The following is a 23,776-nucleotide window of genomic DNA, read 5'->3' on the forward strand; positions in this document are numbered from 1 at the left end:
TCGGTCCGTGCAGCTTACAGATCTGTGTTGAGAAACCCATATTAGTACATTACCAGCAAGCTAATCTTCATGGCAAATAGTATCAATAAATGTGAAGACAATGAAAGAGTGAATCTGACTGTTGTGTACATTTAACATCAAATGCTCATAGTAAGATTTGTGAAGATGAACATCCAGGAGGCTGTAAGGCACAAAAACCAAGTTGTGCACACCCAAGGAGGTTGACATTATATTAGGAGGTATCCCATGACTTTTGTCACCTCAGAGTATGAGGTGATTGCAGTTTCTGAGGCAGAATTATTACATGCTTTGATCTGCACAGGAAGTTACATGAAGTAAAGCTGACAAGTTTTGTTTTAACAAAACGGCAGCAAGTGGAGGGTGTCCAAAGGAATAGAAAATGTGTCTAAAGAACTCTACCATGTCACCGGACAAGTATGAATTTGTGTTAGAGGTGCAGTATCTCACATAAAACTTAGCCACCAGCAACAGAGAAAGTCTCAGTTGTTCACTTATGGCTGTCCCTCAAAATTTTAAGTCCGGCAGTCTGCACGATCTGGCAACACAGTATTATATGGCTACGTATATAGTAAGTGTTGTCTTCTGTTCATTGCATAGCAGTAAACATTGTGCAATGTAGGAACAGCCTTACGTTCAAATCAACCCTACTGTTTTTTAAAAAACAGACAATGGCTGTCTGCTAAGGTTATCAATCGGTTGGAATTACAATGATTATCAGCTTCACTTTCTAACCCACAAGTAACATCAAAACTCCATGAAGGAAATTGGTCTGCATCCAGACGGGAACACTAAGCTCTATTGGAGTTTCCTTGCTCTACAGCAACCACCAGAAGCCTTGAGACCTTGCCATTCGAGCAGATAGTTGCAGTGCACTTAGGCACATTTCTGCTGCTGTACAGTAAACATAATATTGTTTCTTATTTTAGTCTTATTTTCTACACTAAATCAATTCAATAAACTGAATGAAAACCATGCAGTTACACTACATGTGTAGGTTGCTAGGATTATTTATGGAGTGCTATTTTCTTATTTGAAGTTCTACTATTTATATGCAGTTGTGTACTGGATTCAGCATACTTCTGTCATATGAAAGTTGTTTAAGCATTACAAAGTAGCCTGAAGTCTAAAAACGTAAGACATTTGCAACACATATTGAGTTTAATGGAGAGGTACACATAGCAGGAGGAACTCTATAAACATTTGTAACGTGTGTGGGGTTAATGTTATCTGACATGACGTCGTGTTTCAAGAAAAATTGTCCACTTTCAAAAAGTCTTAATAACTGACACATGAAGTCTGACATTTGCATTCAATCAACTAGGTACACATGTCGGGTATAGGATTACTGCATGTTCTAATCCAAAGCAACAAAAATCGAAGGGGTGACATAATACATTTTCGCTTGAAAGTCATCAGTCCACTCTGGAACACATATGGAACGGCAACAACACAACATTAACTGCAAAACTAACATCCGTAGAGGGACTTCATAAAATAAAAATAATGAATTTCCAAATCAAGTGACAGGAGAAGTAGACACCACTGTGGACATCTCAAATTACAACACTAGATACAGATTTATACCCACTTTACCTACAACTTGTTGACAGCTTTTCTGATAGTAATTTGCTGTTGCTCTCAAGATGAAAGTTACGATAAATACAAATATTCTGTTCTGTGTGGTGAAAATCCAATGTTTCCATTCTTCTATTCAATAAACAACAAAAATGAGAGACAAAAGAAACTATGAACTAATTAATAATTTCGTAATAATTAGTGAAGTCTGTCCAACAATCAGTTACCTGAAATTACAAATGGTTGCCTTTATCTGCACAGCACTGCAGTACAAACTTAAGGGTTTCTTAGATTCTTCAACTTCTCTGTGGTAATTTTAAATTACATTAGAGGAGGAGGAAAAATATCCAAAATACACTTTTCCAGCAAGATTTGAATCTATGGCTACTGTTTCATCATCGCCCAACTAGTAAGTAAGGCACCGATAACTAACACTGTCTCAATGCTGTAGTAGTGGACAAGGCATAAAGAGGCAGATTCCTCACAAAGTGAAAGGTGACAAATTATAATTCAATCATAAAATAACCACCCTGCAGTTGCAAAAATAAAATTTTATAACTCACTGTCTTGCATTATGCAAGATTTGTTCGGAATATTCTATCAAAATTAGATGGAAGTATCCAGCATACATCGTTGACATTCATCTAACAATAATATATAGCATCTGTTTAGTGACTCGCAGCAGACAATATTGTTCTGTAATTATCTGCTGAACGAGTGTAAATGCAACAATGAATTCTGTTGCCATTTAGTATCATTAGCAGTTCAGCTCATGGAGTGAGGACTACGTTATCAGATTATTCAAATTCATGCCACATCAAAGACATTGTTTTTAAACTGATCACGAGATGTGTTTTTACCACCAGTGGTGAATGACTTGACTTGAGCAATATTTAGTCTGTCATGTAACATGTAAAAATATTGTTTACAAAAGGAGATACGCAACTGTGTCAGTAATGATTACAACCAAGATAAAGGATGACGCAAGCTGTGTTCAGTAGTATTGTTTACAGTACTTACCTATTTTATGAAAACTAGCAGCTATGATCTGAAAGTATGTTTTTTAGTATATTGCAGTATAAGTGAATGTTGCAGCTACACAAAATAATTTTAAATATTTTCTTCCAGTATTCCATTGTAAACGTGTGATGGAACTTTTCTTTGCAATTGCTCAGGAAGTAACATGCAAACCGGTGTATAATTATGGACGTTACACACAAGGGGAAGCCAAATGAAAAGGAGACACAGGAAAAGTAAGCAAACTGTTTATTATTTAAAAATAAATCACCATAACTATCAATACATTTATCCCACTGACACAAGATATCAATGTCTTGGTAGTAAAATGTTAGTAGTTGCCAACAGCACGAATAATATATTCCGGCATGCACTTCTTTGTCCACAGCAAATCCATGACCCTGGATTTTTTTCCTCAGAGCATCAAAAATATCGAGCCCTAGACATTCATGGTCATCTATTTTCTCTGGAAAAGAGATGCATGCCTGCCTGGATACAATCACTGTTCTGTAGGCAACTGTAAACATTCTCCTATGAAGGCACTGATGTCACTGTGATATAAATGTATTAAAAGTTACAGCAGATACTTGAAATACACAATCCACTTTCTTTCCATATGCTCTGTTTTCACTTTAATGCCTGTCATAGATCTTTAACTTTTCGTTTGTCAGTTTATAGAATGTCTTGTTACAGTTAAATGTATACTTCCCAGAAAGCCAAATGATGATGATTGGAGCTTAAGTCAATTTGCCAGAACTGACACAGTTCAAAGCTAAAGCCAAAATTTATCTCTGCTCCTGTAGACATTTATATGTAAAAACAAAGATGATGTGACTTACCGAACGAAAGCGCTGGCAGGTCGATAGACACACAAACACACACACAATATTCAAGCTTTCGCAACAAACTGTTGCCTCATCAGGAAAGAGGGGAAGGAGAGGGAAAGACGAAAGGATGTGGGTTTTAAGGGAGAGGGTAAGGAGTCATTCCAATCCCGGGAACAGAAAGACTTACCTTAGAGGGAAAAAAGGACAGGTATACACTTGCGCAACGCATGCACGCATGCACGCACACGCATGCACACACACATATCCATCCACACATATACAGACACAAGCAGACATATGTCTGCTTGTGTCTGTATATATATGTGTGTGTGTGTGTGTGTGTGTGTGTGTGTGTGTGTGCGAGCGCGCGCGCGCGCGCGAGCGCGAGAGTGTATACCTGTCCTTTTTCCCCCCTAAGGTAAGTCTTTCCGTTCCCGGGATTGGAATGACTCCTTACCCTCTCCCTTAAAACCCACATCCTTTCGTCTTTCCCTCTCCTTCCCCTCTTTCCTGATGAGGCAACAGTTTGTTGCGAAAGCTTGAATTTTGTGTGTGTGTTTGTGTGTCTATCGACCTGCCAGCACTTTCGTTCGGTAAGTCACATCATCTTTGTTTTTACATATATTTTTCCCACGTGGAATGTTTCCCTCTATTATATTGATACCTGTAGACATTTAATTATTCATAACAAAATAATTGCATTCACAGTATCAAAATAATCACTAACTGTAAAGTACAAAAACCATTATCAGAACAGGAATATGACATGGCATGAACCACCACTAACATCATTGAAGGCCATTATACATCTTAACACTGCCCCATTCACTGAGCACCCATACCATTCAGATCATACAGTTGGTAATACAACTTCTGCTGATGCTTTGCCAAGAAAAGTGCTTTATATATAATATTTTACATTTGGAATGTAACAACAGTATGAAAAGGAAAGTGACCATTCACCATACAGTGGAGATGCCAAGTCTCAGAAAGGCACAACGAAAGACTGTCACAAAGATCTCTGCCACTAAGGACTTTGGCAGCAATAGATGTAGACACACACATGCACACGCACTTCTTACACACAACTGTAGTCTCAGGCAACTGAAACCACACCACAAGCAGCAGCACCAGTGCATGATGGGAGTGGTGACTGGGTAAGGTTAAGGCAGAGGCCAGGGCAGGGAAGGATAGTATGGTGAAGGTGGTGGACAGTGATGTGCTCCAGGTTAGACATAGGGGGGAGGGCGGCAGGGGAAAGTAGCAGAAGAGGAGAGAAGTAAGAAGACTTATTGTGGAATGACAGCTGTGTACTGCTGGAATGGGAATGGGCTGGATGGGTGTGGACAGTGACTAACGAGGCCAAGAGGGTTACGGGAACATAGGTTGTACTGGAGGGAAAGTTCTCACATGCGCAATTCAGAAAAGCTGGTGGTGGTGGGAAGGATCCATATGGCACAGGCTGTGAAGCAGTCATTGAAATGGAGGATATCTTGTCTGGCAGCGTGCCTTCAATGGAGAAGTAATTGTGAGTGACTATATAGTTGGTCAAGCCGACTCAGCAACAGGTGGTTGGTTTGGATTCCATCGGGCATTAGGAAAGATAGTGTTCAATAGTGGTATAGGATGTTAGTGTAAAGGGAGGTGGCATCAGTAGTGACAAGCAGGACACCGTGTGGTACAGGGGCAGGAACTTTGAGAGTTGGTGGAGGAAATGGTAGGTATCTTTTATACAGGAGGGTAGGTTCCGTGTAATCGGTTGAAGGTGTTGGTCTACAAGAGCAGAGATTCTCTCAGTGGGGGCACAGTTACCGCCCACAATGGGGCGTCCTGGGTGGTTAGATATATGGACTTTAAGAAGCATGTAGAAGGTAGGAGTGCAGGGAGTGGTAAGAGTGAGCAGAGAGATGGACTTCGGGGAGAGGTTCTGTGATGGGCCGAAGGATTTGAGTACTGACTGGAGATCTTGCTGGATTACTGGATTGGGGTCACTGTGGCAAGGTTTGTAGGTGGAAGTAACTGACAGCTGGCAGAGTCCTTCTGCTGGGTAATCCTTGTCAGGATCAGTTTTTAGATGGTGGACTGCAGTTCTTTCTGCAGATGTAAGGTTAGTTTGCATGTTGAGGGACATGGGGAATAATGGTGAGGCAAGGTTCGAGGTTAAGAAATTCTGGCTATGGATAAGGAAAGTTTTCTGTATTGACACAAATGGAAGGAGCAAGGATCCATGGTGGTGGAAAAATGCGAGGAAATAATGTAGAATTGCATCCAAAAATTTTTGCAAAAATACAAATACGTATGAAAATGCAAGGATTAAATGTATGCAAAAGGGGGAATCAAGTTGAAATCTGAGGGAGTTGCTAGCCAGATCCCAGTCCCACATACTGTTCCTGCATTGTTGCTTGGCTCATGGAATCCCCCTTAATGGCCTTACCATCAAATTACCCATCTCTGGCCGCCATCCCTCCTTCCACAATGACCTCCACCTGTTCAGACTCTGATAAATCCTTAGCCCTCACCAACATAGTTCTGTAAAACCATATCAACAAAGCCCAAACCTCCTTGCAGTACCTTCTCCCCATCCACAAAATTCTCCTGCTATGTAATCCCAAATTTCTGGAGCCAATAATATATATTTAATCTCTCCCCTTGCAGGAACTTTAGCAACATGCACAATGACATATCGAAAAGCTCTCCATCCTGCTTTCCTCTTACTTCCCACCTTAGAGTACCACGGTCCACCACCTCTACAAGAACCTCCAAACCTCCCACACGTCCACTCATGCCTGACAAACCCTTTCTAGCAGACCTACTACACTCACCCCACCCTACAAAACTCACTCCCATCACCACACACATTCCAGAACCTAATAAGACCCACAACAAAGTCGTGAACCTTTCCTCCAGAAGTCTTAGCCCCACAGAAATATCCTTTCCAAAGGCCTCACCTTTTGCCTCATCTCCAAATACAATCATGCAGGATTTGTTACACACCTTCTCTCCTTTTCCCAGTGCCTATAGTGGAAACACTTTTTTGGCCACCAACCCTACCAATCAGACTCAACCAAAGACCAATATTGAACCTTGCCTAACTCAGTTCACTCCTCCATCCAACCATGATCCAACCCCATTGCTCCCAAATCACACCCTGTTAACTTTCCAAAATTCCTTGCCTCACCATCATTCCCCAAATCCCTCAAAATGCAAACCAACCTTACATCTGCAGAAAGAACCACAATCCACCACCTAAAAACTGATCCTGACCTTATAATCCTACCTGTGGAAAATGGCTCCACCACTGTTTTGAACCACCACAATTGCCTGGCAGTAGGACTCCACCAGCTGTCAGATACTTCTACCTACAAACCTTGCCACAGCGACCCAGTCCCAGAAATTTAGAATGATATCCAGTAGCTACTCAAACCCTTAGGCCCATCCCAGTACCTCTCCCTGGAATCCACCTTTCTGTTCACCTCTACCACTTCACTTCATGCATTCCTTCCTTCTACATGCTTCTGAAGTCCATAAAGCTAACCACCCAGAATGCCCCATTGTGGCTGGTTACTGTGCCCCCACTGAGATAATCTCTGCTCTCTTAGACCAACACCTTCAACCGATTACACAGAACCTATTATCCTATACAAAAGATACCAACCATTTCCTCTACTGACTCTCCACAGTTCCTGTCCCTTTACCACATGGCACCCTGCTTGTCACTATTGATGCCACCTTCCTTTACAGTAACATTCCTAATAAAAGCCCACCCGGTTGGCCGTGCAGTCTAACGCACTGCTTTCTGGGCGGGAAGGGGTGCCTGGTCCCCGGCACAAATCCGCCCAGCAGATTTGTATCGAGGTCCGGTGAACCAGCCAGTCTGTGGATGGTTTTTAGGTGGTTTTCTATCTGCCTCGGTGAATGTAGGCTGATTCCCCTTATTCCGCCTCAGTTATACTATGTCTGCAATTGCTGCGCAAACAAGTTCTCCACGTACGCTTACACCACCATTACTCTACCACAAACATAAGGGTTACACCCGTCTGGTGTGAGACATTCCCTGAGGGGGGGAGGGGTGTCCCCCACGTCCGAACCGCACAATAACCCTGGGTTCAGTGTGGGGCGGCGGAGGGGTGAAGTGGACTGCGGAAGTCGTCGTCGGGTTGTGGAACACTGTGGCTGCATCGGGGACGGAGCCTATCTGTCGTTTCTAGGTCTCCGGTTAACATACAATACAACACAACATTCCTAATGCCCATGGCCTTAATACTACGTTTCCCAACACCTGGCGGATTCCAAACCAACAACTTCCTTCCTAGTCACCATGACCAACAATATCCTCACCAACAATTACTTCTCCTTTGAAGGCAAAGTGCCAAACATGATACCATTCCTTTCAATGACTGCTTCACAGCCTGTGCCATATGTATTCTTCCCATCAACACCAGCTTTTCTGAATTGCACAGGTGGGAACTTTCCCTGCAATATATCCTACGTTCCCCTAACCCTCCTGGCCCCAGTCTTCTAGTCAATGTCCTCACCCATTCAGCCCCTTCCCTGTTCCCATTCCAGAACTACACAGCTGTCATTCCACCACCACATCCAGTCTTTATTTCTCTCCTTTTCCCTTCATCTAACATGCAGCACTTCACTGCCTGCCACGCACACCATACTATCCCTCTCCCTCTCCACAGCAGCCTCCTTAACCCCCCCAATCACCGCTTCCACCATGCACTAGTGCGGTGCTGCTGTTCGCAATGTGGTTTCAGCTGCCTGAGACTGCAGTCACATATGGGCGCGCGCGTGTATCATTGACTAAGGCCTTAACAGCCGAACACTATTATTGCGAGTGTCTGTTGTGCCTATCTGTGACTCAGCATGTCCACTATAAGATGGGTAGCAACTTTCCTTCTCATATTATCCTTCATGATTTACAATGGTCCGTGAACACTGGTAATTTTTCAATTTCGTGACTAGAAATCACATGGTTTTGAGGTGAAGAACTTGTTGAGCCACGTTCGGTGCATATTTTCAGCCACAAAGGAAGTTTCTTGGAGATTGTTCGATAGTGGAAAAGGTGAAAATCTGAGGACGTAAGATGGCGTAAATAAGGTGGGCGCAGTATGACTTCCCAAATGAAATCCTGAATAGTTTTTTCAGTCTACCAGAAAGCAGGTGGGCATCATTGTGCAGTAGCATCAGTTCACATAGTCATCCTTGTGGTTATTCTTTGACTGTGTTTGCAAAACGTCTCAGCTGTTGATAATAAAAGTCAACTGATAGTTACACCTTGTGGATGTAATTTGTAGTACACTATCAGAGCATAACATTACCATTTGTGGATGCATGCAGGTCTTTGTAAGGGAAGTTGCTGCTTTGTTTGGGCTCAACCACATTTCTTTTCCTTATGTTAGCATAAAGGTAACATTACTTGTAACCATTAATTATACTGGATATGTACGATATTGTCATACATGACCAAATGAAGAGTAAGCAGAGATGAATAAATGGCCACCTGCTGATTTTTGTGACTTTGGTAAGAGCATGTAGTACCTACACACCCGATTTCTGAACTTTTCCCACTGTACACAAATGTCGCTCGATGGTTGCATGATCACAGTTCATCACATCTGCCAGTTCTCAGGTATGCTAACATGGACCACTGCAGATTAATGTGTGTGAATGATCTTCATCACACCCCTGAGAGGCTTCCTAAAGATGGAGAGTCACTAATTCCAAAACTATCCTAACTAAAATAGAACCATTTTCTTGCCATCCTCTACGCGATGGCATTATTCCCAAACATGGCGCAAATGTTTCTGGCTGCCTTCACTGTTGTTACTCCTCTATTAAACTCAAACAGAAGAATAAGCCAGAAATGTTCAGATTTCTCCACTTGACATTCTGTTTTCTAGCATCTACAGTTCCACTATCTCCAAATGACAACATGTAAAATAGCGACCAACGGTGACCTATAAATAAAAAATGACAATCGATAAACCCATACCAACAGGTATACCAAATTGCAAAACAGAAACACTACGAACTTATGCACCCACCTAATATTTCATGACAGTGCTTCCATCAACCATGTCTGAAACCAATAAGGAAATCTTAAGAAGAAACCTCTGAATCATAGATCCTATTGCTACTTCCAGTACCCAGCACATTAACGGCAAATTTATGATACAGCAGACTTCATAATGCCTTTTGTGCCAGCCAACGTAATTTTTAGTTTTTGTGACCACAATTTTATTTATGAAATTGTCGCACTGAATAATTTCTTAGCTGGGCTTCTTTCTGTGTGTACCCCTACTGCCAGATTTCTATTCTAATTCAGTATGTTACGACAGCACATAAACAGACTGCTTCAAAGTCTAAAGTGCATAACATTTTACTAATGCATGCCAATTTAAGCACTCTCGTGTTACAGATACTTTGTTTTATTAAAACAGACCTTCGTCATAATGATATCTTAAATTTTAATTTATTTTTATTAGTACATAGCACAGTATTAGCATTTTAACAACATTTTTCCATTAGTTTACTCAACATCACCACAAAAACGTAAGAATGAAAGAAAGACACTTACATTATCTGAGTAAACATAAGAGTGCAACTATTACATTATCTGAAAGTCTGACAATGCTCTGGTAGTTCGATTCTACACTTTTAGAAACCTACTTGTTCAGAGTTAAAGATGCCGTCAAACCTGGTTTGAAGTGCCTTTTCACCTGGAAAGCATTTTGTTGACACTTGTTTGATAACAAACGGGGGAATGTACAACTTGATGGCACAGGATTAGGTGAATAAGTGCATCAGGTATAACTTTCGAAACTCAGTTTTGTTGGTTGTTTTTCTGATACTGTAATCAGAAGGCTTCTCCACTGTTCACAAAAATTTCAGCTGCACTGGAAATATCCCTGCAGGGGAGTATGTAGCGTAAAAACACTTTTCTTTCCATGAACAATAGTGTGCTGCGCAGGTGCGCACAGTATAGAGGCACAAACGGGAACTGCAGCATTGGCGGTTGCGAACAATAGCTGCGGTATGTGCATATAGATGTAGATGGCAAACAGTTTGTAACCTCGTGTTTAACGGGTAGTGGACAGCAGAGAAAGTTATTCGGTGAAATTTTATTCAGTTTGTTACGATTTGTCAGAGTGTTAAGCTCCCACCACCACACGAACACCACTGGGAGATAGTCGGATTGAAAGGAATGAGACATGCAATGATGTCTGGCACAATAAGGTGGAATGCTTTGTTCCAAGCATCTACGTACAGGGAAATACGAATGCTTGTGTCCAATGACAAATAGTTTACAGATAATTATTTTTGTAAAACACCAAAAATTGCTGTCATGTGCAGTGCTTAACTAGTTCTAACACCGACAGTCTACCGCAAATTACACGTTATACAACATTCTGAACGAAATAAATTTTATTACCACAAAAATATTGTATGCAATGTTAGAAAATTTTCCGTTTTTTTTTGCAACTGTGACTAATGTTTTCTTTATACAAGGCACATTTCGATTGTTTTAAAGCACCTCGATTAAAACAAAGTTTATAAAGAATAGAATGTAATTGCGGACTCATAAAAACAAAGACTAAAATTTATTGAGTGTTATTACAGCTGCAGTGATGCACAAAACTACAACAGGTAATCAAGTGGCAGTAAAGAAGCCAAAATACTGTCCACTGAAGGTGCTTTAAAATAAATCAATAAGCAGCTGGTATAAATAAGACTTATTACAGTCACAAAAGGCAGAATGTATCTCAATATTACTGGTAAAACTGCAATTGAGGAAGAGAAGCTATAGAAAAAGAAAAGACAACATGAATATTGTACGTGTGGTTCGCTTATGGTTATTTTCAATCACTGTGACAGTCAATCTACATTGCTGCAGTCTGTCTCATCTGGTCTTTGAGTGATGATGATGGGATTAAGCATATTAATTAAAATTTCACTCTCCATGTCCTCCTGCAGTAGCCGTTCTACATGTCTAACACATTCAGCCCATGCTGAAGTTGTTATGCTGTCAAGTGCTTTGTGTGTGTGTGTGTGTGTGTGTGTGTGTGTGTGTGTGTGTGTGTGTGCGTGTGTGCGCGCGCATGCGCAATTTTAAATGTTGTGTTTCGTTCTGAGACATATCCTTTTACTTGTGCCCATATGAGCTTTATCAGACTGTACTGACAATGATATGGTGGCAAACTTTAAACTATGTCCATATTCCCGTGCAATACAATCAATTTCGTACACTTTCACACGAGACTCATGAAGCCCTGCAAGATTTAACGATTCAGCCCAAGTGACTGTCAGTGTGTAGAATCATCTTACTTGCAAGCCACAGCATGGTATCTGTTTTTCTTTTGTACTTGTGGGAGTCTTAACAACAACTGAGTAGTAACTTGCATTGTCCGCAACAACTGCTGAGTTTGCAGACAAGTAAAGCAGAAATTGTTTCCTAAATCACAATGTAAATTTTTCAGAGTTCATTTCAGAATGATAATCACCCGAATTGCCCTTTTTTGCCCGGAACACTAATTTGCTTTCTGGAATGAATCTGGAAGTAGAACCACATGAAGCACAATTACTTGTCCCCCTTTCACCAACTGGTACTCTAAAACCACCCAAACCATCACTCAGTTTTCAACATGCTTTCCTTATGATTATGGTTTACCCATGTTTGTCCAAGTAGACGGTGTTCCGACTGCCAAATTTTCTTATTTCAAGAATACGTCTAACAAACTGCACCCTTGAAGCAGCAACATCACAACGTTCCATTAAAAATTTTCATCCGTCATTTGTATTTACATATTTGAATCCAATGTCTCAGTATTCTTGACATTGAAGTACCACTGCCTTTAAAATTTAGTTTCACACATTTCAACGTAATTTTAACAATGTGTAATTTGCCTTTATTTTACATATTTAGCACAACTCTTCTTAGAACATCTTTGTTAAAATTGTCTGAATTTGTGATATCCTTCTCATCACTGATGTTTCCCTGGCTATCTGAAAACTTTGCTTCCACTTGTCTGGACAGATAAATTACCTTCACTTGCAATCCACAGAACATTTCTCAAGCTGAAGCCACTCGTTTCTGCTGTGCGTTCCAGAGATCTGGCAACATCTATGATAGGTCCACCATTTTCTGCTTTGTGCTTGATGAAAGTGTGTCCTATAAATTATTTCTCGCTTGGTTATGGAAAATTAGTCGCTTACCACCACCATCAGCCATGATAAATCGCAACAAACTGAATAAAAGTTCAACAAGTAACTGCCACAAATACATTTAACACTTGCACTGACCCAGATGTTCACAGCAGAGTATTGAGAAAACTACTGAATGTTCACTGGCTGTCTGAGGATGACATCACATCAGGTGCGCAGAACGAGCCTAAACTACCACTGTTCATGGCTCCAACGATACACACAAATTATTATCTGTTCACACTGCCCACTGTTCAAGGAGATGTCTTTCGTTAGGGATCAGCTGTTAATTCCTTGTTTCACTGGCACTTTTGAGTGGATGACTGAGCTGGTTTCTGCAGCAGCTAGCCAGCAACCAGGACGTATGTCTAAGATGAGCTATAACCTATCACTTCAAAGGTGATTCATTACTCTCTCTCTACCTGACAGGCTGGTCATGATCTTGTGTTCTTAGTATGTAAGTTTCTGATTTTGGGGCGTATATTGTGTGGGAAAGTTTTCTGTCCTTCTGCTGATGTCATGAAAGCGAGGGTGGACGCAGCTTATCTGCAAGGCAGGGCGACGGGCATCTGTGTTCCTGCACTCAGACACCTGCTGGCTAGGTCAGTTATTCCACGTTAACACCGACCCACATAAGAGATTCACTGTGAACCACCTAACCTCACAGGGCGCGACTATTGCGACGACATTACTTGTTAAATGAAACACACAATTGTTGACATACAGAGTGAAAATGGAAAGGACTAAACTGTACTGCGAGCTTTGTAAAGTTTTACACAACAGTTAACTAACATGGACTGTATGGATGGTTAATGAAAGTGTAACATGTAAGTGAAAAAGAAGCCATACTTTAATTTTTGAGAAATTTGCCGTCAAGATAATTTCCAGCTGGACGGACATCTCATCTTTGAAGGAGGAGTGCTGCATAAAGATAAAGCAATGTGGTTATTTCAATAGCTGTTGTCAAGACAAGCAGCCAATAACGACAACCACAAAACCCTCACGTAGTCCTTACAATGCCTGCACCCCAAGCGCATTTCATTCCAAAGATTGTACATGCAACTTCCTGGCAGAAGTGAAGTTGCGACGGTTGGTTGCAAACCATGCCTGGATAACTCAGTTGGTAGGAACATTACTTATGAAAATGGAGGAGCTAGGTTTGAGTTCCAGTCAAATAGTTTTAACCATCCAAGAAGAGCACAGAGCACACACGGTAACAAGGCGAAAGAATCAATCTACAATGATGTGTTGAAATAAAATAATGGCCTCAATAACACAGAAACCCTAAGTAAAGTTCAAGGTAATTGTAAACAAAATTGAAGTCATTTACAATCCTAGGAGAAGGTTCTAAAATATTAGAAAGCTTACATTTTCTGTCAATGCATGTAAAATTTAAAGCAAGCTTTCCTTTTCCTGCAAATGACAGCATAAAATTGCCTTCCAAGATATGAATTCTAACAATAAATTACTAAAGTTAGTAACAGAATTAAAATTAAAGCATTACAGTGAATGGATCTATACCAACAGGCTTGACAAGAGGGATGTCTTCAGTATCTGGTACTTTGACATTTTCTTTCAAATAAAGTCTAAAAAACTTATAAAGGACCTAGACCTAACCCATCCCCCCCCCCCCCCCCCCAACCTGAACATTTAACTACACTATTATACTGCAGGGTATTTTACAGCTTGCACACTGTACATCTACATCTATACTCTGGAAACCGTGAGGTGCATGGCAGAAGATACATCTGACTGTACCAATTACCAGGGTTTCTTCCTGTTCCATTCACATATGGAGCATGGGAAGGAAGAATGATTGAATGCCTCTACGCATGTAGCAATTATTCTAATCTTATCCTCATGACCCCTATGTCAGCAGTACATAGGGTGTTGTATATTCCTAGAGTAATCACTTAAAGCCAGTTCTTGAAACTTTATTAATAGACTTTATCTGGATAGTTTACGTCTGTCTTCAAGAGTCTGCAATACACCACCAGGAAAACTAGAAGAACGTATTAAAACCACAGATCATATGGTCTGGGCTGACTGATCACAATAATAAAAGAGTATGAGCCAGTCATTCTGCAACACATTAAAATGTCCACCCCAAAAAGACAAGGCGAGATGAACACATGTAGGGAAAAGACGACCACCAAGACAGACAAATGCAAAGAAAGTGCGACAGAGTTAAAATGGAGGGAGGGTGGCGACCTCGGAGAGAAGGTTAAATGCCCATCCTTAGATGGTATGATAAAAATCTCCCTCACAAATAAAACGTAGAACTAAATCTGCTGTTGAGGCATAGTAATCAACACTGAAGGTAGGGTGCTGGGAAGGTTAAAAGTCCGCTGCAGAGCGGCGGAAAGTGGGCAGTCTAGCAGGATGTGGACGACAGTCATATCTGAGCCACAGTGACACCAAGTTGGGTCTCATGACAGAGGAGGTAACCATGTGTTAGCCATGTGTGGTCAATGCGGAGCTGGCAGAGAACAACAGAGTCCTTGCGTGAGGCACGCATGGAGGTCTTCCACACATTCGTAGTCTCCTTAAGGGCATGCAGCTTGTTGCGCGTACTGAGATTATGAAATTACGTCTCCCAAAGCTGAAAAACCTTGCGGCGTAATAATGATCGCAGGTTAGTTACAGGGATGCCAATCTCCAGAAGCAGTTTCTGTGTAGCCTGTTTGTCCAGCCTGTCAGCAAGTTCATTTCTTGGGATTCCGATCTGTCCTGGGGTCCATACAAACACCACGGAACGACTGGACCGTTCCAGGGCATAGATGGACTCCTGTGTGGTCACTGCCAAAGGATGGTGGGGGTAGCACTGGTTGATAGCTTGTAGGTTGCTCAAGGATTCAGTACAGAGAAGAAACTATTCGTCAGGGCATGAGCGGATGCGCTCAAGAGCACGAGAAATGGCCGCCAGTTCTGCAGTGAAAACACTGCAGTCATCTGGCAACGAGTGCTGTTCAATATGTCCTCCATGAACGTACGTGAAGCCAACGTGACCATCGGCCATCAAGCCGTCAGTGTAAACCACTTCATGGTCCTGGCACATGTCAAGAATTGAGAGGAAGTGACAGGAGAGAACTGAGGGGTTAACCGAGTCTTTAGGACCATGTAAAAGGTCCAGGCGAAGCTTCGGCCTTGAAGTACACCATGGAGGTGTACGTGGATGGACCTCGAGTATAGGTGGTAAAGGCAAGGAGATCAGACATGAACCGTAATCTTAAGCCCTAACCTGGACCTCCGATGCGGGAGATGAACCGCCGTGGATGGGAAAAGGAGATGGTAATTCAGATGCTCAGGAGAACTATGAATGTGTGCAACTTAGCTGGAGAGCAGTTGTGCACACCTAACCTTCAATGGAGGGACTCCAGCCTCCACCAGGATGCTGGTCAAAACACTCATCCTAAAAGCTCCAGTTGCCAGTCTAACGCCACAGTGGTGCACTGGGTCAAGTAAACGCAACGCTGAGGGTGCCGCCGAACCATACACCACACTCCCACAGTCAAAGCGAGATTAAACAAGGGCTCTAAAGAGCTGCAGCAGTGTAGAGCGATCTGCACCCCAGTTGATGTTGCTCAGGCAGTGGAGGGCATTGAGGTGCTGCCAGCACTTCCGCTTCAACTGATGAAGATGAGGAAGCCACGTCAATCGGGCATCGAAAACCAGTCTTAAGAATCGATATGTCTCCACTAAAATGAGTGGATCATCATCATTAAGGTAAAGTTCCATCATCATCATTAAGGGAAAGTTCCATCATCATCATTAAGGTAAAGTTCCAGCTCCGGATGAACGGTATGACACCGACAGAAGTGCACGACACATGACTTCGCAGCTGAATACTGGAAGCCGTGGGCTAGAGCCCATGACTGCACATTGTGGATGGCTCCCTGTAGGCACTGCTCGGCAACACCAATACTGGAGGAGTAGTATGAAACGCAGAAGTTGTCTGCATACAGTGAAGGTGAGACCGATGGCCCAACAGCTGCTGCTAGACCGTTAATGGACACTAAAAATACAGATACACTCAATACAAAGACCTGCAGGGCCCCATTCTCCTGGATGTGGGGGGGGGGGGGGGGGAGGTGGGGGGACTATGGGAGGCACCAACTTGGACATGGAAAGTACAGAGGGATAGGTAATTTTGGATAAAAATCTGTAGCGGGCCCCAGAGACCCCACTCATATAATGTGGCAAGGATATGATGTTGCCAGGTCATGTTGTAAGCTTTTCATAAAAAAAAAAAGAGACAGCAACTGGGTGTTGACGGCTGGAAAAGGCTATTCGGATGGCAGACTCTAGGGAACTAGATTATCAATGGTAAAGTGACCCTGGCGGAAACAGCCCTGGCATGGAGCCATTAGGCCACGTGACTCCAGGACCCCAATACAACTGCTGACTTACCATACGTTCTAACAGCTTACAAAGAATGTTGGTGAGGCTGATGGGCCCATAGCTATCCACATCAAGCTGGTTTTCACTGGGTTTGAGCACTGGAAAGATGGTGCTCTCGTGCCATTGCGATCCATCGCACCAGATCTGGTTGAAGATGGCAAGGGGATGTCTCTTGTAATCGGACGAGAGATGTTTGATCATCTGACTGTGGATCCGATCTGACGCAGGAGCTGTGTCGGGGCAATGTGCAAGGACACTGAGGAGCTCCCACTCTGTAAATAGAGCATTATAGGGTTCACTGTGATGTTCAGCAAACGACAGGGCTTTCCTTTCCACCCGCCATTTGAGGGTGCGAAATTCTGGGGGATAATTCTGTGAAGCAGAGGCTCAAGCATATTGCTCAGCAAAGTGCTCGGCAATTGCATTTGCGTCGGTAGATAACACGCCACTGATGTTAATGCCAGTAACAAATGTCAGGGTCTGGTACCCAAAAAGACATCTGATCTTCATCCAGACTTGGGAAGGTGACCTATAGCACCCAATGGTCGAGACTTACCTATCCCAACACACCTGTTTCCACCTTTTTATTAATTGGTGAATGCGGGCACAGAGCCATTTAAAAGCTATTAGGTACTCTAGGAAAGGGTGCCGCTTATGTTGCTATAGAGCTTGCCGATACTAATGGCCTCAGCGATTTCTGGCGACCACCAAGGTACTGACTATTGCTGGGGGCACCCTAAACAATGGATTGCATTTTCTGTTTTCAGAACCGATCGTTCTAGTGACTTTATCAACAACAACAACAGTGATGGCACCATGAGAGGGAGATTCAGCAGTGAAAGCTTCCCAGTCTGCCTTGTTTAAATCTCATCTTGGTAGACGTTCAAGGGAATGGCACTGGGGGAGTGACAAGAAAATGGGAAAGTGGTCACCACAACACAAGCCATTGTAGGCTCTCCAGTGGACAGATGGAAGAAGTCCTGGGCTGCAGAGGGATAAATCAATGGCTGAGTAATTGCCATGAGGCACACTTAAATGTATGGAGGTCCCAGTATTTAAGAGGTAGAGGTTGAATTGAGACAGGAAAGTTTCGACATCTCTAACTCAGCCAGTAAGCACAGTGGCACACCACAAGGGGTTATGCGCGTTAAATCTCCCAAAAGTAGGAAAGGTTTAGGGAGTTGATGAATCAGTACAGCCAATGTGTTCAGGTGTACTGCACCATCTGGAGGAAGATATACATGGCAGACAGTTATTTCCTGCAACATCCTTATCCTGACTGTCACAGCTTCAAGAGGTGTTTGAAGGTGCACAGGTTCACTGCATACTGAGTTCAGGACAGACACAAACTCCACCTGACACTATTAAGTCGCTGCGGTTCTTGTATTATCCCCTACAGCTGCGAATGGCAGGGGTCCACATTGCCTAGTACCAGGTTTCCTGGAGGGCAATGCAGAAAGCAGGCGTAAAGCTTAACAGTTGCCGTAGTTCAGCCAGGTAGTGGAAAAAACCGCAGCAATTCCACTGGAGGATGACGTTATTGTGTGGCTGGGAAGGCATGAAGCACACAAGGAGGCATGTTATGCCTCAGGATCACCTGCTGCCACCAACTATCTGTATCCCTTCCCATTGTAGATGAGGCATCAGTGAAATCCAGTTCCTCAGGGGACACAGATCACTACCACATCTGCAGGTGCAGGATTGGTGCGGAGTGGTGGTGGTGTTGGGGCCACCGGAGGGTCCTGTTTTTCAGCAGTCTTCTTCTTGGTTTGCTTGGCCTCTCGCTTCTCTTTAGGGGCTTGCTTGGAGGACTTCTCCGAATTAGCTTCAGGCATGGAGGAAGACCATGAAGCTCTTCGTCCAACAGCTTTTGGCTTCTTTAGCCACTTGCGAGTGTCCGCTGTGGCATTAGTGGAGACCTTGGGAGAGAGGGTCCCAAGGGACCCCTTCCACATGACAGGAGCCAGAGGAGGCTGTTGCTTCTCTGGCTGTGGAGTGGACTGATGTCCCCTGTGTTTGGGGGGCCCCTGCTCCCGAAGTAGGTACCTTGGGAGCAACGAAAGGATATTTTCCCCCTACCACCAAGGGGGCAGATGTATTCTGAAGACCCAGAGGGCCCACTGTTCGTGGCACAGAGTGTGGTACGACTGGTACTTGTGATCAGCATATGTGGATGTCAACCAAACAATGTGTAATTGTTCAAATTTACTTTTAGCCTCTTGGTATGCCAACCAGTCCACGGTCTTTTACTCCACCATTTTCCACTCCTCTTCAAGTACTGTGCAAGCTGACGAGCAGGGGAGTGCTGCTCTCCACAGTTGATACAAGTGAGAGGAGGCGCACAGGGAGTATCTGGATACAGTGGACATCCGCAATCTTGACATGTGGAATTTTGTAACGCAGCAAGTTATTACGAGATTACATTTGTTGCAGAAAGGCACGCAGCCATCTAGTACAGTGGCTGCAGGATGAAATGAACACCCTGCCATTCTAAATTGGCATGGAGCTCTTCGTCAGACTGCAAGAGGAGGTCACGATGGAAAATCATCCCATGGACCATGTTGAGGCTTTTTTACAGGGAGTGACAAACAGGAATATCACCCAGCCGATCACAAGCAAGTAACGCCTGGGATTGGGCTAGGATACTGTCTGAATCAAGACTGCGCCACTTATCTTGTCACTTCCCCAAATTTATCCTCAAGATGTTCAACAAAAAATTGAGGCTTCATAGGCAGAAAGGAGGCACCGACCATTCTGCTACAGACTAAAAACCAAGGCGAATATGGCTCTTCTTTCTGTAGCCCCACGCTCCTCCCATGGTGTAGCGAGGGAGGGAAACAATTTAGGGTCATATCTGTTAGCATTGTACTCTGTATTAACTTCTTAGGGACTGCTGGAGCTGTACAGTTACCAGCAAGAGATGACTTAATCCGCTTCATTGTGGGTCATCCGCCCTGATGCCACACACTCCAATCAGGGGCTCTCCCCACGGGCACCGCCCAGCCACAGCAAAGGCCACCTGGCATGATTACCATTGCTGGGAGTCCTGATGCCCCAGGAAGACAGGCATCTACTACTCGGCATACGTGGGGAGTTTACAGCTCAGGCATCAGCAGTGCAATCCCTATGTTGTCAGGGGGTACCTCCAAATGGGTACATGATGGCCCCACCACAACAGACTGGCTACCATACTGGATACTGGGCGCAGAGAAAACCAATACTGTCATGGGGACGAAAGAGGACACGAAACAACGGAAGAAGATGAAATACCCCAGAAATTGTCCTCGCCCAAATAGTTTAATTGCAGGTGGAGATGCAAAGCCATGACAAGAGGTTCAGGAGATCGAATCTAAGGGCACTATGGATAACTCGTGCACTACATAAGGTATCCTTCCCCACATGGCCTGCACTTCTGTAGAATTTGGAAAGTGGCAGGTCACACCATAAAATGGGACCTGAACTTATAGGGCCAAAAAGTGAGACTCCTTTTAGTCGTCTCTTACGACAGGCAGGGATACCTTGGGCCTATTCTAACCCCCGGACCCGCAGGGGGAAATTCCAACAGTGACTCACTGATATAAGTCGTAGGATACTACATTTTTCGTTTTGTTAAGTGCAAAATTTTACATTCCAGAATATTTAGAGCAAGTTATCAATCTTTTCACCACATAGAAATCTTAACAAAATCTGACTGAAAACTTGTGCAGTTTCTCTATGGTGGTACTTCTTTATAGGTAACTGCGTCATCTGCAAAAAGCCTGATTTTACTATCAATATTGTCCGAGAGATCATTAATATATAATGAACAGCAAGGGTCCCAACACCATTCTCTGGTGCAAACCTGAAGATTACTCTCCATCCAAGATACTATCAAAAAGTTCTCAATCCAGTCACAAATTTCACCTGATACTTCATATGCTCATACTTTTGATACGTGTAGGTGTGGTACCGTGTCAGATGCTTTTCGGAAATCAAGAATAACTGCATCTACCTGGCTGCCTTGCTCCAAAGTTTTCAGGAGGTCAAGTGAGAAAAGTGCAAGTTGGGTTTCACATGACTGATGTTTTCAAGATCTATGCTGATTGGCATTGAGGTCATTCTGTTCAAGATACCTTATTGTGTTTGAGCTCACAATATGTTCTAAGATTCTACAACAAATAAGATGTCAAGGATATTGGATGGTAGTTTTGCAGGTCACTTCTACTACCACTCTTGTAGACAGGTGTGACCAGGCCCCTCTCTCCCACTGGGCATGGGCCCAGGGCCATACCATCAATAGGGCCCCTCCAGTTCCTGCCAGATCACCAAACTATAACTGATATTTATTAATGAGAAATTTATTTTTAAAAATTGGACGATAATAACTGACTACAATACTCATTTGCTTATTAGCTTTGCACGGTGCACGGTTCTGCATGGTGCAAATAGCGATGTAAAATTAAATGTGACCAACTGCCTCAAATAAACAGACTCGATTGGGAATTCCCCTGTATTTGTCTGTGCTGCTATGATTTTTGTTTGTAGTTGTTAACGATTGTACTCTGAGGTGTTCTTTGTTTAAATTGCCATTTACCTGTTTTGTATTAGAATGTTTTTTGTGTAAAAATGAATACTGAAATACAGGGTTATTACAAATGATTGAAGTGATTTCACAGCTCTACAATAACTTTACTATTTGAGATATTTTCACAATGCTTTGCACACACATACAAAAACTCAAAAAGTTTTTTTAGGCATTCACAAATGTTCGATATGTGCCCCTTTAGTGATTCGGCAGACATCAAGCCGATAATCAAGTTCCTCCCACACTCGGCGCAGCATGTCCCCACCAATGAGTTCGAAAGCATCGTTGATGCGAGCTCGCAGTTCTGGCATGTTTCTTGGTAGAGGAGGTTTAAACACTGAATCTTTCACATAACCCCACAGAAAGAAATCGCATGGGGTTAAGTCGGGAGAGCGTGGGGACCATGACATGAATTGCTGATCATGATGTCCACCACGACCGATCCATCGGTTTTCCAATCTCCTGTTTAAGAAATGCCGAACATCATGATGGAAGTGCGGTGGAGCACCATCCTGTTGAAAGACGAAGTCGGCGCTGTCAGTCTCCAGTTGTGGCATGAGCCAATTTTCCAGCGTGTCCAGATACACGTGTCGTGTAACGTTTTTTTCGCAGAAGAAAAAGGGGGCCGTGAACTTTAAACCGTAAGATTGCACAAAACGCGTTAACTTTTGGTGAATTGCGAATTTGCTGCACGAATGTGTGAGGATTCTCTACCGCCCAGATTCGCACGTTGTGTCTGTTCACTTCACTATTAAGAAAAAATGTTGCTTCATCACTGAAAACAAGTTTCGCACTGAATGCATCCTCTTCCATGAGCTGTTGCAACCGCGCCGAAAATTCAAAGCGTTTGACTGTCATTGGGTGTCAGGGCTTGTAGCAATTGTAAATGGTAAGGCTTCTGCTTTAGCCTTTTCCGTAAGATTTTCCAAACCGTCTGCTGTGGTACGTTTAGCTCCCCGCTTGCCTTATTCGTCGACTTCCGCGGGCTACGCGTGAAACTTGCCCGCACGCGTTCAACCGTTTCTTCGCTCACTGCAGGCCAACCCGTTATTTCCCCTTACAGAGGCATGCAGAAGCTTTAAACTGCGCATACCATCGCCGAATGGAGTTAGCAGTTAGTGGATCTTTGTTGAACTTCGTCCTGAAGTGTCGTTGCACTGTTATGACTGACTGATGTGAGTGCATTTCAAGCACGACATACGCTTTCTCGGCTCCTGTTGCCATTTTGTCTCACTGCGCTCTCGAGCGCTCTGGCGGCAGAAACCTCGAGCGCTCTGGCGGCAGAAACCTGAAGTGTGGCTTCAGCCGAACCAAACTTTATGAGTTTTTCTACGTATCTGTAGTGTGTTGTGACCATATGTCAATGAATGGAGCTACAGTGAATTTATGAAATCGCTTCAATCATTTGTAATAGCCCTGTATAATACAAAATGTCAAAATCGTCATATCCTAGTGGATCCTCAAAAAGGGAAAAAGCTGTACATCTGAAGAAAGAAATTAAAAAGTTGCCAAAATTAACAGCATATTTTACTATTACTAATGGAGCAACTTCTGTAAGTAGCAACAAATAATAAATTTCCACATGATGAGTTGTGTATCACTAATTTTTGAAATTTCTGAATGTTCATATTCTACACCAATTTGAGATTTCTACCAATTTAGGAGAACAGCTTGAATCAGACGAATGTGCAACACCTTCAATAATTCCACCAACATCGACAACTGTGTTGGTTGAACAACAGTTTTCCAACACAGAAGGAATATCACACGATCCCACTGATTATTTTCATGAACATTTTACAGACAAATCGCAAAACTTTGATTCGTAAGGGTCCTGTATATTTTAAAAGTAACGATTCTGCCTTTTCCAAGGTATCCAGAACTTACAAAAATCATAATAAATCAGTAACTATTTATTTCAACAAATTATTGTTTATTCGCAAATTAAAGAACAATTAAAGCATCGAAAGAAAATAGTTTTTTTACTCGTCGTCCAAAAACCATGTATTTTCTTTTTCATGCTACTTATTTAATCCTCCTGATGTAAATCTATGCTGTTCAAGTGGATGTAATGATTGTAAGTACATTAATCACAAAATTTTAACACATGAAAATAGCCCAGCACACTGGCAATCTATGATGAATTATCTGGCACGAAGTA

General features: G+C 42.8%; 1 protein-coding gene across 1 annotated transcript in view; it reads right to left on the reverse strand.

Moving 5' to 3' along the window:
- Positions 1–23,776, reverse strand: part of LOC126260806 (U1 small nuclear ribonucleoprotein 70 kDa) — an 83,420-nt gene that overhangs the window by 16,296 nt on the left and 43,348 nt on the right. The gene's annotated exons all lie outside the window — the stretch shown is intronic.

Source organism: Schistocerca nitens, chromosome 5, assembly GCF_023898315.1.
Source record: "Schistocerca nitens isolate TAMUIC-IGC-003100 chromosome 5, iqSchNite1.1, whole genome shotgun sequence".
NCBI lineage: Eukaryota > Metazoa > Arthropoda > Insecta > Orthoptera > Acrididae > Schistocerca > Schistocerca nitens.